The sequence below is a fragment of the Aulonocara stuartgranti genome (assembly GCF_965226115.1).
Source record: "Aulonocara stuartgranti genome assembly, chromosome: 4".
Classification (NCBI taxonomy): domain Eukaryota; kingdom Metazoa; phylum Chordata; class Actinopteri; order Cichliformes; family Cichlidae; genus Aulonocara; species Aulonocara stuartgranti.
In genome coordinates this window covers 15,740,916-15,749,431 of record NC_138942.1, presented here as the reverse complement: position 1 = coordinate 15,749,431, position 8,516 = coordinate 15,740,916, and positions in this window count along the sequence as shown.

The window sequence follows — 8,516 nt, the reverse complement described above, 5'->3', positions numbered from 1 at the left end:
TGCTCGACATTCCTGGTATTTGTAATGTGTTGTATTGTCGGTTTATTTTGGTTTTCCAAAACAAAAGGAAAACCAAACAATAATGATTATTAAAAAAGAAAAAGAAAAAAAAGAAGCATAGCACAAGTATAAGCTTTTTTAATCCCACCCTCTTTCCACTAGTTGGTGTCATGGAAAATTTAACAATAACCTGCATCACACCCAGTGTGCTTGATTTGAAGTGGGTTTAATAAACACATTGCAATGTGGAGAGAGCACCCCAGTGAAACACTAGGACCATCTCTGAATTGTGGCCACCGCCCTTACATCTTATATACAGAGACACAGACAAAGAACATTCCACAAACTCTTACATGTAGGTATAGCCCCCCTCTCACAGGGGCTATACCTTCTCCCTCACAGAGAGAATTATGACCTTGTTTTCTGCTTGGCCATCACCTAAAGATTTACATCCCTGATAAGCAGAAGGAGTCTCACTATCTGTTTAACGTCTCCCATTACAACGGCCTCACTGTGTTAACTTTCCACATGCATGTAAACTAGTGACAGGAGTGCTCTTACTATAGTAAAGTGAGAAAGTGATATTACTACAACTGATGTAATATTATTAAATATGTGATTAATATATGAGAAAAGAAATCTGCCACCACATTGGTTACTAACAGTCAGCACTTTTTCTTCCTGTTTATCGATCATAAATTCTTCCTTACAATTTGTTACATGTATTTGCTTTTATAACCCCAGTAACGCATGTAAAATCTAAAAAATACAAAGCATGATGATAACAACAACAACAACAAACTTTATTTATAGAGCACATTTAAAAACCAGCGGTATACCAAAGTGCTTAACATAAGAGACAGAGAAGTAACATGAGTATTATAAGGCTTTAGCAAAGTATCAAATATACTCACAGGTCAATGCCACTAATACACAGGGGTAATATAAAATGCATATCAAAATAAAAACATAATAAAAGCACAAGCCATAAAAAATATGTATAAGAAAAAATAGAGTAAGTCTAAAAGTCAGGTGCGAGCATTAACAAACAGGAAAGGCGAGATTAAACAAATAGGTTTTTAACCGTGATATAAAAGATTGGATGGAATCAGACGCCCGGATCACAATCGGAAGGTTATTCCACAACTCTGGTGCAGCCAGGGCAAACGCCCGGTCACCTCTAGACTTCAGCCGAGATCTAGGCTGCACCAAGAGTAACTGAGTAGATGATCTTAATGCTCTGGCAGGAACATACGATTTAAGGAGTTCTAAAGAGAAAGAGAAAAGTAAGGAAGCATAATTAAACAACTGGAACTACTGTAATCACAGGAAACTATTCTGTTTACCTGGGAGTAAGCACTCCTCAGCCTTGAATGTTCAGTGGATTCCATCATGGTTTTCTCCGGCGACTTCAGGATGTGTACCTAATTTAAAACTGTAATCATTTATCATAGATCAAAATATTGCTCTTGAGTCAAACATATGGGTCAGCATTCCTCCTGTAGTCCACGATGGGGGTCCAGGGTGGGGGGGAGACAGGATTTGAAGTGTGCTATCAGCTGCTCTAAGCACTTAGTGATGATGGGGGTGAGTGCTACTGGGCGGTAGTCATTGAGGCAAGATGGGTTGGAGTTTTTGGGTATCGGGACGATGGAGGTGGATTTGAAGCAGGCCGGTACCACAGCGTGGGCCAAGGACAGATTGAATATGTCTGTGAGCACTCCTGCAAGCTCCCCAGAACACGCTCTGAGAACACGCCCGGGGATGCCATCAGGACCTGCAGCCTTGTGGACATTGATCCTGCTCAGCACCGCTCCTACATTAACAATGACTTTGGAAACATGACCAATTTATGCAGTATATTATTTTGTCACATGGACTGTACAGAAGGACAGAAAAATGGAGCAACACCTCAGGTGGAACTATTATGTCAAGGCAGGTGCACCCCAGTTGCTTTAAGGGGATGGACATCCACCCACTATTCAGATGTATTTGCAAGTTAGTACTTTGTAAAAAAAAAAAAAAAAAAAATACTACCACTATGTATACATAGTGGTAGTATTTTTTTTTTTTTTTGTATGTATGTATGTATGTATGTATGTATGTATGTATGTATGTATGTATGTATGTATGTATGTATGTACGTACGTACGTACGTACGTACGTACGTACAGTGGGGCAAAAAAGTATTTAGTCAGCCACCGATTGTGCAAGTTCCCCCACTTAAAATGATGACAGAGGTCAGTAATTTGCACCAGAGGTACACTTCAACTGTGAGAGACAGTGCAGTGAATCCTGCTTGTGCCGTCATATTCAGGACTGCAAACCGAGCAGCATCACTGACTTTCAGCTTGTTGTGTTTGTGGATATATGACTGACTTTAATTATCCACAAAATCATCACATTCTCTGTAAAATTAAAGTCGACTATTGTATTATTAGATTTTAAAGGCTTTAAAAGCAAGTAAAAGCTGAACGTACAAACATCGCTAATGGCAAATAACTTTGCCGACATGTGGCCAACAGTAATGTTTTCATGTTCCTCATTATTAAACATTTGCACATAAATAAGTGACATAATATTCAGTACTTACTTTTCACAGTTTACTCTTCGGCCGCTCCGCTTCTGCCGTCTGCGGCAGAATTATCCACACCGACTGCCGCGCTATGAATTGTGGGATATATGGGACCACGAAGTCTACACTGCCACAGCCTTAAAATTCAGGGAAATGAAGGACGCATTTGAGGGCAGCATTTCGAGCAGCTTTTGAATTGGGACAGCCTTCGGCGCACCACTGTGACATAATTGGCCTTGAAATGCAGCCTTTAAGGCTGCAGACCCTGAATTGGGATACAGCCATTGTCACGGCTGCCGAGGCGAGCTGTGTGGTGTTGGAGGGAGAAAGGACCCAAAACGCAGGTAGTAGATGATAATGCCTGTGATGTTTATTTACACAGTGGCGTAGTGGCAAAACAGGCAAAGAGGGATAACAAAACTAAAGAAACCTAAACTGGGAAAACTAAATAACCAACCTGAGATGATACCAAACAGGGTGAGCGGCAGAGCGCCGCAGACAAGGCACAGGACACCGTGGAACACAGACGAACCAGCAACAAGCAGAAGAACACACAGGGCTTAATTACACACAGCAGTAATCAGGGGATGAGAGACAGGAGGGCAACACACCTGGGAGAAATCAGAGCCGACGGGACAGGGGAAACGTAAACAGAACACACTCACATGAGACGAGGACCTTCAGAATAAAACAGGAAACTCAGACACAGAGAACCAGACAAGGCACTGAACTAAACAGACAGATTCACAAACAGACAGTGTGACACCATAGACAGACAGAACACAGAAGTGGGACCAGGTGAGGCACAGAACAAAAACCTAACAAATGGCAAATCATAACAGAATACATACTCAGACTAAACAAAAGCATAAAGAAACACAAAACACTGACTCAGTAGACTCAGGACCATGACAGATATGCCATGCCATCGCATAAACAGTGGCATCATTGCCAGACGTGCCCCACACCTGGTTGACATACACTGTGCCATGACACTGGTCAGTCAGAAGTGCCAGCTTGATGCCAGATTTGGGCCAGACCTGTTTTCTATGGGCCTGGGCCACATATCCACACCACAATCTAGCCCAGGGGTGGGCATTGGGCAATCTCAGTCCACGAGGGCCGGTGTCTCTGCAGGTTTTAGATCTCACCTTGGGTCAACACACCTGAATCACATGATTAGTTCATGCATGTATGTGTGTTGCGTAAAATTTTCACTATGTAATAAATGTCCCCTACAACCACTAAGAGGTTGCATGTACACATAAACACTGCAGTACCAGACTGTGGTCAGACAGTGACTCAGTTTTCTTTTGGATAACCAGGTTTCATATTTGCATAAGGAAATATGCAAATGTTGTGACATGCAAAAATAAAGTACAAATGATTTGGGAACATGATGTCCTCCATCCCCTCTTTCCAACCACATTTATGCAAATGTTCTCTGCCACCACTGCACACACCCCAAATATTTTCACTGTGATCCTCTTTTCTTTGATTTTTTGCTCCCTGTTAGAATTTCTGGATGCAGTTAAAATGATATTGTGTGATGAAATTGTGCAAAAAGAAACTGACTTATCATAGTGTCTGAAGGAAAGATTTAAAAAACATTTGACATAACAAGTGTTATGTCATCTTTGGACATGCTTTTCACATCAAGTTAACTGGAGTTTAGTTTGTTAATGATGATGTGGTTATCATATGCATCAGATTTTTAATCTGACGTGAATTTACCTTGCCTATTGCCCTATGGTAGCTGGGATAGGCTTCACCCTTCATGACCTTGATACGGATAAGCAGAAAAGGATGGTGAACTTATGACATGCTGAGGAGGTAATTTAACCATTTAAATCAACTGTGATGGATCAAGGACACATTTAAAACCTGCAGGACACCGGACCTTGAGGACTGGAGTTCGACACCTGTGTACTAAAGCAACAGCTATTGCATGACTCTGTAAAATGAAACTTTCCTGTTTTATGTTAACCTAAGTCAGTCACCAAACTTCCAGTCTGTGAAATACTGTGGGTTTTTTTTTTTTACTTCTGTATACAAAAAAAATTAATTCTTGAACACTTCCACCACAATTGTCACTTTTTGTTCCTTATTTGGTGGGTGCCAAACAATTTGAATGGAAATTCCCAGGCAGCACACTAACATTTTGCCAACATATATTGGCTCAGCAAGACACTGGGCCAACATCTACTTCAACATCTGCTTCACCAGTGCTTTGTCTCTGTCTGTGCTTTCCAAGTAGGGAGGCATTAAGATAGCGTGGACATGATCTTCCTACTGAAAAGATACAGTGTCGGCATAGCTTACTGCTGCTTTGGTGACTATCTACTGCTCTCTATGTGATGTTTATAAGTCACACACTGATCTTCCTTGTATCTCACCCAAACCGAGGTCAAATGTTCTATGTTCTAGCAGATGAAGAAGTGAAGGATTATCTATAAAATCACTTCAAAAATACTTTTCTAAACGAGTTCCTCATTGATGTATGAGTTGAATGCGTGTTCGCTTTTGTTTAAAATAACTCTGTAACTTTTAAATTTTAGCACATTTCCATTTGGTTACACATTTTGTGCAGTAAGTATAAAAAAATGCAAGTGCTAACAGATCATATAAGTATCAATATTTGTAGCCATCACTGATGCATAGAAATAATTTATCTTTAAATGTCTCTATCCATTCACTGAGTTTCCATTCAGTCAGTGTGTTTTGCTATCCATGATCAAGAATAGAAACTGAAAGATAAATTGTAATTTCTAAAAAGCCATAACTACTCTATATATTAGACATTTCAGCTCTTTAAATTGAAGGGGAACAGCAGTTACATAGACACACAGATCATAAATTAAGATTTTACAGTGTGCTCAGCTCTTTTTAAAGGTAATACAGCAACTGGTCAGTTATGGAGGGTGATGTTAGCAGGCAAAAAGAGAAGTCCAAAAATGAGCAGATTACGAAGAAAACTAGATTCAGATTAAAGAAAAAAAAAGCTAGACATGTATGGCTCTGATGGTGCAAAAGACTGTCTGACAGAAATTCATTCTCATGTCCTTTTTCATTAACAACACACATGATTGACAAAACAGAAAAACAAGCTCTGACTTCCAAAGCTATGTTTAGATAAATAGGCATAGTCAAAACATGCTTGTGTTATACTCTGTGATGAATAAACATGTAATAATATATGTTACAAAATAACCTTTTTCCAAATGACAGAAAAAAGTGTCATGTTCTTAATGGAATGACAACAAGACTGAGTGACTTTCAGTTTCTCATGAAAAGAAAATGAAACTGAACTAAAGATTAAATCCTGCCACCTTTCCATTTCCATTTTGTTTTCATACACAAATAATGTAATTTGCATTAACCAAATTCTTTCTTGTATGTATGATTAACCTCTGTTTCAGTCCTCTTCTTTAGACATGACAACGATCACAAGACACAAACGAAGCAGGGAGAGCAGTCCACAACTAAACCACTAAAAGGCCTGGATGTGTTTTACAATCTGTAGGCTTATATTTTTTAAGTGAGGTTGTGGTATATTTTTTTTAAAAAAAAATGTGTTTATGTAGAAGTAACCTTTTCTGGAAGAATAACACAAGAACAAGGCCTCTCACAATTTGCACATTTACTCTTTTATTGAACAGTATACCATATCAAATACATGCACACGTTTAGATTTAGAGCAGATTGAACTAAAGAAAACAAATAACATAAAATGCTGTAAATAGTTGAATGATGTCATTTTGATCCTGGTTTAATACTTCTTCTTAGAAATAATTCTTCTATTTTGCAACATTTCTCTTTTGGATATTGATATGAACCGTCATCGTACAATAGGCAAATATTTATCCTGAATGTTAATTCAGGACAAATGACAAATGAATAAAAACTTAAAACCTTAAAAAAAAAATTAAAAATGCTAAAACTTTTATAACTGTTCTACTTGGACACTATTTATACTTAAACCTATTTATACAAAACCTTACTGACTTTGGTAAGAGTATTGTAACAACATTGGTAAATGTAGAGCAGTTGTTGAAAAGGACGATAAATGTTAAACTATCATCTTCTTTCAGCTGCTTCTGTTTAGTTATATGACCTGCAATTTCAAGTTTAAAACATGATGTGCAATCCAGTGGCGTGTCCAGCGGGGTGGCCTGGGGGGGGCACAGGCCACTTCAATCATGAAACTGATCAATGATCAGCTGATCGTCTTTTCTCTCTTGTTTGTTTATCGCCCACTTTGCGCCAGAAAGAGGAAACCAGCAGATGTCGCGCTAAACAACAGCAGCACGTTTAAGCTTGATCAGCTGTTGTTAGAATGTATTTAATATTAATTTCTAGTATCAGCTGATGTTTGCTGGAGCCAAAGCTGTAAACCTGCTGGTCATGATATCGGTTTGGATATGTGGTGAGAGGGAAACATGAAGATGAAACCAGGAGATGTCCTTACTGAATCATCAGAGCTGAACAGGTGATGGAGAAACAGGTTTACCTTTTAGGTGACATGAATGAGTTGAAGGGAAGTTATGAACTGTTTCTGAGAGACAAATAACACCAGGATCCTTTTCTAAATAGCTGACAGCTGGTAACTGTGCAGGGGTGGATCTAAAGTTTTGCCAGGGGGCCAGGTAGGGCATAAACAGGGAAAGGTGGGGCACAAAGAAATACTTTTCTTTCTTATTCTCATTTAAAATATCTAGTTTTTATTAAATAATTATCTAAATCTTACAACCAAAGTTTTTATCTGACGTAAAATGTATAGAAACCATACATATACCAACAAGACAGTGTACATCACTGACACAACAGCATTTGTTTTCATTCAAAGTCTTTATGGCTTTAATCAGAATCAGAATCAGAATCAGAATACTTTATTGATCCCTGGGGGAAATTATTTTTTGTTAATACCTGGTGGGCTGGTCTCTAGTCAAAATGCCCAATTTTATGTCCCAGTCCAGCCCTGCAGGTTAATACTGGCAGTGTCACCATGCCAGCTGACTGTATTTCATCATCAGCCAGTGTTGTTCTTGATCAATATTACCAAAGTTTACCATAAGGCAGCATATAAAGTATTTACTTGCTTTCAGGTTTTATTCAAATGTTAGTCTTATCAGTTGTTTCCCCACTTTTTTCCTGTTTCAAAATCAAACACCAGTTTGTGAGAAGATTATCTTCTTTTTTTTAACAGGCAGATAAAGTTTTACATTGGAATTGGCTAATTTGTCAATTGTTAGTTACAAATGTTCGTATTTTAATATTCAAAAATGTTTTTGCCCAAAACATATGTGCACTATATGTCAGTAAAAATACTATGCAAATATTGCTGACCTTGAATGCTGAGTAAACACTGACAAAGCACTGATTGTATCTCTTGTACTTTATCAACGCAGTATCTAAAAACTTTGCACCATAGTGGTTAAAATCTCATTCTAATAAGAGTTAAAAGTGCATTCAGTTATTGGGTTTATAGGATTATTGAATTATGGTTAACGGTTGGTAGAATTTTTTTTAAACATTATCTGCCAATTACATCTGCCACCCTTCTCCAAATCTGTGCCCCTACCTGGCCCCCCCAACAAAACCTTTCTAGACAAGCCACTGATTGTGTGGACTGATAACAGCCGAAGCGGGTGAATAAAGTCACCCAGTCGCTAGCTGTGCCATTACCCAGCATACACCACTCCCTTCATAAATGCAATAAACGATACAAAAGTAATAGCCTATAATTAATTTATCTGCTGTATCTGCTGTTTCTTAGGTAGTTGTTTACATTATATAATTTATTGTGTTCTGTATACGTCACTGCAATGTGATTTTGGAAATATATATACGGACAACAGGCTCTTCCGCGGCAATCTCTTGTTGTCAAGAAGCAACATTTAGGGAGCTCTATAGTATTCAATGAGAGGACCCTGCACGTCAA